This window comes from Aulonocara sp. 'chitande type north' Nkhata Bay, linkage group LG12 (genome assembly GCF_057382095.1).
Source record: "Aulonocara sp. 'chitande type north' Nkhata Bay isolate Kocher_YH1m ecotype deep benthic linkage group LG12, A_spYH_male_GT1.1, whole genome shotgun sequence".
NCBI classification, from domain to species: Eukaryota; Metazoa; Chordata; class Actinopteri; order Cichliformes; family Cichlidae; genus Aulonocara; species Aulonocara sp. 'chitande type north' Nkhata Bay.
The window spans coordinates 19,865,670-19,873,215 of record NC_141355.1 but is presented as its reverse complement, the minus strand read 5'-3'; positions in this window follow the sequence as shown (position 1 = coordinate 19,873,215).

The window sequence follows — 7,546 nt, the reverse complement described above, 5'->3', positions numbered from 1 at the left end:
CCAGATGCAGCCATTCATAAAGTTCCAGTCTGCTGGGCTTCTTAAAATATCACCACAAGAACTTTATGTAAAGACTTGAGGTAAAGACATTCTTTTAGAAGCTGGAGCCAAGACAAAAAAACACAAAACTCAGTGTAGATCAGTGGTTTTCCCCAGAGGCAACAAATGTTACACAGAAGAGGAAATCTGTGTTTTCTCTCTGAGTGACTGACAGCTGGTCAGCTGTCCCAACGTGACTGACACCCTACTTGCTGAGTGACAACAGATTACTCCAAACAACTGTCATTATTCGGGCATTCTCACTGTTACTGTGCAGCTCTTTCTTTTATTTTTTTTTTTGCCTTTATATTTTTTAAAGATGTTAAGAAGTCATAGAAAGAAGTACTTGTGGTTAGCAGGGAACATTATTCCTTTTACATACCTACTCGGTTACAGGACCATGCAGAGCTGGAACCTATCCCAGCTGTCACACAACAAGTAGTTGCTAGTCCAACAGGGCTAACGCAGCGCGACCGACTGTTATTCATGCTCATATTCACACCTACAACAACATATTTAGAATTACTACTTAACCTAACATGCATGTATTTGGGCTGCGGTAGGAAGCTGGAGCACCCAGGGACAACTCATACAGGCACAGCGAGAACATACAACCCCCAAGCAGACAGGCCACAGCCAGCCAACAGGTCCAAACCATTAGGCTGTGATGCAACAGAGCTAAACACTGCATCACCACAGGAACTATTTTCTTTCTTCTGAGCCGGATCAGACAATATATTATTACACTTCTGGTTTAGCAGTATGAAAAGATAGGTGACCACAACAAAGTTTTTGCAAAAGTTAAGCTTATTACACAAAACCGCTTTTAGCATGAATATTGTGGTGGTTAACACATGTGAAAGCTGGTGCGCTTTCACCACCTTCACCATCCTGGACTTGAATGCACCAGTTCAAGACCAGGAAGGTGAAGGTGGAGCTGAAAGAGGATGGGAAGTATCGAACTACAAATATATCGTATATTTGAAGTTATATATCATATATTATTACAAATGATATCCAAGAGAAGAAATAAAGCCTATTTCTTTACTTTCTTCTTACTTCTTACACTTTGTTTTACATTCACACTATTTTGATTTGAAGAAATGCCATTGTAATCAATGTTTGCACTGCCACTTACATCACATGGCCTCTAAAGCTGTGGGGATAAGGTTTGGTTGTCTGGACTTCAAGGGATCAAGGTTCACTTTTGTCCAGAGCCAACTCCATTTACCCCACATTCTGCATTAAATAGTGGGTTCACAACCAAAAAACCAACACTCTGTCATTTTCCACTCCTGGTCACAGGTTTAACTTTTATCTGACACCTAAATTACAACCAGTTTTATGCCATTTTTTATTCTTTTTTTTTTGCTTTCTTGAATAATGTGGTTGCCTTTGTGTGTGCCAGTTGAAGTCGTCCATCCATCTATTTTCTTATCCAAGTTACGGTCACACTGTGGAGCCAATACAAGCTATCACAGGACATGTGTACACCCAGGCCTGTCCAACACAGGGCTAAGACAGAGCGCATGTTCTCCCTGTACTTGTGTGGGAGGCACACTCACAGGGAGAACATGCAGAAATGCAGATTTTCTGTTATCGGCTTACGCGTGTACATACTGAACGATTTTTGTCAAATCCACAGAAACAGAAAAAAAATAGCTACTCTATTGAAAGAGATCAATCCTAGAGACCACATCAACTGCAATAGTGTGTGTTTGCATATGAAATCACTCTTGACAAAGGGAGTTACATACTGCATTAAAAATCCCAATTAATGTATGACAGGAGTGTAAAATGGGATGGAGCCTGGGTCCACCCTAAATGGGACATGAGGACTGACACTAATGGTGATCTTTACTCAGTACTAATAGGTCAGCTCACACCCATTTCCAAACTGAGCCTTTTTATTTATATCGTAATTAAACTCACAAGCTTTGCGACTGCATCTTTCATAGTTAAAAACTAAAGGATTTGTCCTCAAAATTGCCTTTGTAGTGATTCCTCCTTCTATAAATGTCTCTGGAATCACATTTTCTGGTGACACACAGACACACTTAAATGGAAAACAGTATTAAATATACATTAAATGAAGTCACTATAACCTTCATATTTCTGAGTTCAGGTAAGACAGATCTCTTTAGGCTGGAGCTGCTTTTATGCGGTCTGAGGTGGCATGGGGCCGGATGGCGACTGCCTTTACGGGCAATGTGATACGTGGGTCACCCAGAAGCCTGCACTACAGATCACCAGGATCAAACACTCTTTGATTGCCTCTTTAACCCGCTGGTTTTTACACAGTGAAAAGCTGCACCTCATGCAGGAGAAATGTTGAATGTTATGTGACTTGCAGATTTTAGTTTAGCATTGACTCAGCTGTAAAATGAATCCTGCAGCTACAACTGAGTAGATGTTAATTCTGCTTAGATAAAGTTGCATTTCCCCCCCTTTGTTCAGTGTTTTTCTTTAAACAAAGTTTATAAAAAGTTATCAAAGTTATTTCAGTTTGTCTTTGTCAGAATATCAATTTCGCTTTGGTTTGCTCTTCATGCTATCAGACTGTTAATTTTACAGGTCTGTTTAAACATCAGACTTCCCATGTTTAGAATTCCACAGACGGTTGTCGATGTGTGATAGAGAAATCAGTTAAAATTGAAACACATTACCGCCAACTTTCCTTCGACAACTCGCTCAGTTCTTCTTTTGCTACTTTGCAGGAGAGATTTGTTCTATGGGGAACTGTTTGAATGCCCCTGAGATAATACCAGTCCACTCAGGTATGGAACATACACCTTTTTTACAGCTTTTTACAAGGTCCCTCAGGGGCTGACTTTTCACAAGAGGTTTTTCACCTTAGCTCTCTCTTCAGCTGGTTTCAGACACACATCACCATCATTTTGAACAATGAATGAACCTCTCTAGCTTCAGCAAACGCACTCTAGATCAACTCACCTTATATAGTTCTCTCTTTCGGATCATGTCAAGGAATGCTATTACTACAGTACTGATGGCACCTAAATGCAGTTTTAATAATTTTGTTTTAAGGCAGATAATGTTTGAGTGGTTCAGAGAAAATTCTCCGGAAAGGACACTGACTCTACAGACTGTGATCTCTGGGTGTTAGAGGATGCTTATATCCAATTTCTCAATAAATAAAGTGATAATTAGCATGTTTAAACAGCATTCATGTTATCACAGAGCACTCCATGTTCATTTTAACAGCTGTTACACATTGACACTTGTTACGAAAATGTTTTTTCACTTCTAGTTTTCGTTATTTCATTTGTTTTCGTTAATAATAATAACCTTGCTCTGCACACTGGAATAAACATAATCAACATGATCAACATTTTACTGCGTGTTATTTCACCATCTTATCGATTCCAACTCTCCATCCGCATGTGGTTTGGCACATTATATTTATAATATAAAAGGAACTGTTTTCCTTTAAAAAGATGACGTCATCATTTTAAAGGAAAACAGTTCCTTGTTTTTTGGACTGGATTGACTTGCTGCAATCCTTTTAGGCTCAGGACTTCTCATGTGATCAATGTCCCATATAAGTGAATTTCTCCCAAGCCCATTATAATCATGGAGAAAAATACTTTGCAACTGTTTCCAGTAAGAATATTTTATAGCGCTTTAAAGTTCAATCTCTCAGGCCTGGATTAAAGAGCTGATTTGTTAAATCAGGAACTCACAAAATACCAAAACATCACCACCGGTGGATCACACCTCTCAGATTTTCTTATCTCAGTGCACTGTAACAAAAGCAAAAACAAACGTAACCAATAAAATACTCATATAATAACAAATACTGAGGCCCATTGCAAACATGTCCAAGCATAAAACCATCTTTCTCTCTCTTAGAGAAAGAAAACAATCCAAACCTCACTGATAAAATCAACCTAGTGTCAAGCAAAACCCAAAAATCAACCAAAACTTCACAAGAAAGTTTTTCTCCCTCCCGGGACAATATTGTGTAGGAATACAGGTACCGTAACTCCTTTTTGCACTGACAAAAAACATGTTGGATTTACTTAATTCAATAGTGGACACTGGTTGCACACAAATGTTTTGCTTTGGCAGAAACTTAAACAACTGAGTTAAATCAACACAACCTTTTCATATTCAGTAAACCTGTGCATTTTGTGTTCATAAAACACGATTGAAACATGTTCAGATGGAGAAAGTTGAGCTCCTGGAGTATTTTAATCCTTCAATTCTGTCAGTTTATTTCAACACTATTCAATAACTTTTATCCGAATACTACTTGGTCACTTAAATACTACATGTTGTCTTCATATTACATGCGGTTCAACAAAGTCTAGATTCTGGTTACCATAAAAATTGAAGGGGTCTACAACAACTACCATCCTCCTATCTTTATCCTGGTTGCACCAGGGCTGGGAAATAACCCTGAAGTGATAGGTTGCCAGGCAGGGTACACCCCGGACAGCTGACCGGTCTATCAGATAGAAAGAAACAGCCGTTTACACTTACATTCATGGATAATTTAGAATCATCAATTAACCTAGCTCTAATAACTGCATGACTTTTCACTGTGGCAGGAAACCAGAATACCCAAAGAGAAACCACTGCAAACTAGCCAGACTGTGGACTTGCACCCAGGAGCTTCTTACTGTCAAGCAACAGCACTAACCAGCATGCCAACAATGTAGGAAATACAGAAAAGCTATGATTTCCTGTATTTGAGGCAGAATTCTTTTGTTCTTGCCCTTGACAGGTTAATCCACAATAAATAGCAATAGCATGCATGGGGTGTGTGTGTCGTTGTCTGCCTCTTATAACTCCAGTGATTTTCCTGTAGTTTGAAATCTTATGCGGTGTTGTGAATTCCGTGAGTTCAGCAACTAACCACTCTTATTAGATTGTATAGTGTCATCTCAATGAGAACAAATTGAGTTGTTGGATTTCGTACAGATCTTTAAAGCCTGAGGCAATTGTGTTAAATACACGCGAGATGCTTACGTAAACCCAAGGGCTGGCCCCTTTTTTCTTTTTTTTCTTTTTTCAGTGTGTTCCTCCTTCAATTAAATCTCAATCACAAAAATGTGGCGCTCCGAAATAAGGCTCACACCGTTAATTCATCATTTTCACTCTGTACCACTGCTCCTTTTCAGGCTGTGTGAAGCACAGTAAACAATTCAGTGGAGGCCTTAAGCCATAAACAGGCATCACACACAGACATTGTTTTCATAACCAAACTGCCTTAGACCTTGTCCCCTAAATCTACACAAATGCCCTCTGGGTGACATGAAATGCATTTAACCAATAAACAATCAATGGGTTCTTGCTGTTGTAACAGATTCTGTATTTGGATGTTTGTGTGCAGCATTTGTTAGTAAAGCGTTCTTCATTGCATCAGCGTGTGTGTGTATCACTCTTCATTGCACAAGCGTGTGCATGTGCATGTGTGTGTATCACTCTTCATTGCACAAGCGTGTGCATGTGTGTGTGTGTGTGTGTGGATCACTCTTCATTGCACAAGCGTGTGCATGTGTGTGTCTTATGTGTGTTTCTCTTCATTCTGAATCAGTGTATGTAGATGTGTGCGTTTGTGTGTGTTTGTGTTCATCACTTTCCTGTTCTGGTGTTCTGGGTAAACCACGGCCTGAAGCGTGCCCTGGGGTCCTGCCCTCCTCCATTTCAGCCTGTTTGCATCCATTGGTGCTGCTGCTCAAAGTTCTGTCCATACTGGTTGTGGCCCCAATTGAGGCAGTCCTTTTCTCCAGTGTCCTGCATCTTCTCCTTGTCCAGCTCCTCCTTAACTTGACCCTTTTGCTTCTGTAGCTCCTTCAGGGCTTGCTCCTGCTGTTGGAGCTTTTTCGTCAGGTTTGGCGACCTCCTGCTCCAGCAAGCTCCGGCCTGATTTCAAGTCCTGTGTCTGTGACTCCAAGCCTGACTGATGGGTTCGATTATCAGCCAGCTCCTCCTGAGCCATGCTCAGCTTCTGCTCTGATGCCTTGAGCTCTTACTGAGGGCAGAAACTTCAGAGTCTTTTCTGTACATGTCAGATTGAAGTTTGTTGATGTTTTCCTTGCTTTGCTCCACGGCCTTCTGCGGCTCTGCTGTTCGGCTCTTCTCAGAGGTCAGCTCCTGGCCGAGCCCCGACACCTGTGCCTTCAGCTTATTTTCTTCTTGTGCTTTTGTCCATTCTGAGGTGCCTCCTGACCTCAGTTACTCCTCCTGTCTCTGGCACGCCCTTTTTGCTGCCCGATCATCCGTGTTGGTCCGTCACTGTCCTGCACAGTTTTAATGCAGAGTTGTTAAGGTCAGCATTCTTTTGCTCTGCCTCACTTTTCATCCGGGCTTAATGGCCGTCTCGTCACAGCTCTGTCAGCTGAAGCTGTCTGGAAATCTCCTCCGTGTAGTGAAACGGGCCTCTCTGCTGCATGAGATCATTTTCCTGCAGCACTGTTGACATTTGTAGGTTGTTGTTGTGGGTCCAGCTGCTGTAGCATTTGGTCAGGGTCACATCAAAGATGGTAGAGGAGTGAGCAAAGATGGTAGAGGGGCGAGCAGGAGTCCAGGTCAGCCTCGGCTTTCAGGGCCGACAAAGCAGCCTGTAATCAAGCATAAAGAGAAAAAACAAAACAAAACAAAAACAAAACAAAAACAGACAAACAGGAAAATGATGTTGTTTTGTGTTACGGATTCAAATATTGGGGATGGATACAAGAGGAAAAACCACAATAACAACACTGGTCCGGCCGGGTTGAGTCAAACGATGATTTTAATGATCACACGCGTGGGAGATGGACACCGTACGCAGACAGCATCAGATCTCAAAATGGTGGAGCATTGATCAAACTCTTATAGCCTCTAGTGGCCCCCACCTAATCATAAAAGCCTAAACAATCACATGCTTTCTCTCACACGGCGCCTAAGCTACGACCTTGGCTCCCTGTTTATCTGCTCCTGCTGAGATGGGGCAGAAAACTCCAGTATGTTCTGTTCTCTTCTAATCAGACAAATAAGGCGATGACTTTCTGCGAACAGTATTTCTTATAACTCAGCAGTATAATGCATCATAAAACAATATCATTCATTCACAATAAATCAGCAGTCTAATGTAATGCAAATCAGTTTAACAAAGGCAATAGTTATCACCTTCTAATTCAGGAGAATAATGCAAACTAAAACTACATAATAATTCACAATCTTTAATTAGGGGTCTAACATGGCATAAAATAATATTATAATCCAACACTCCCCCTGATGAGCTCTTTAGAATAAAGAGCTCACCTACACCCTGTAATCCAGTGTGGCCGGGTTCATTTCTTCTCACTCCTGAGGCCCTTTGTCCCCCTGTTGAGCGAACCATATGTGAGATGACCTCTGTGTTTGCGCAGTTCAGATGCAAGAAAAACTATTATTACAACAATAGCAGGTACAGATGACACTACCCAATTCTCCCACAGCTTTATTTTGGTGCTACCTTATACCCTTCAGACGTACTCAGACTAGAACCTCTGTCCAAGGA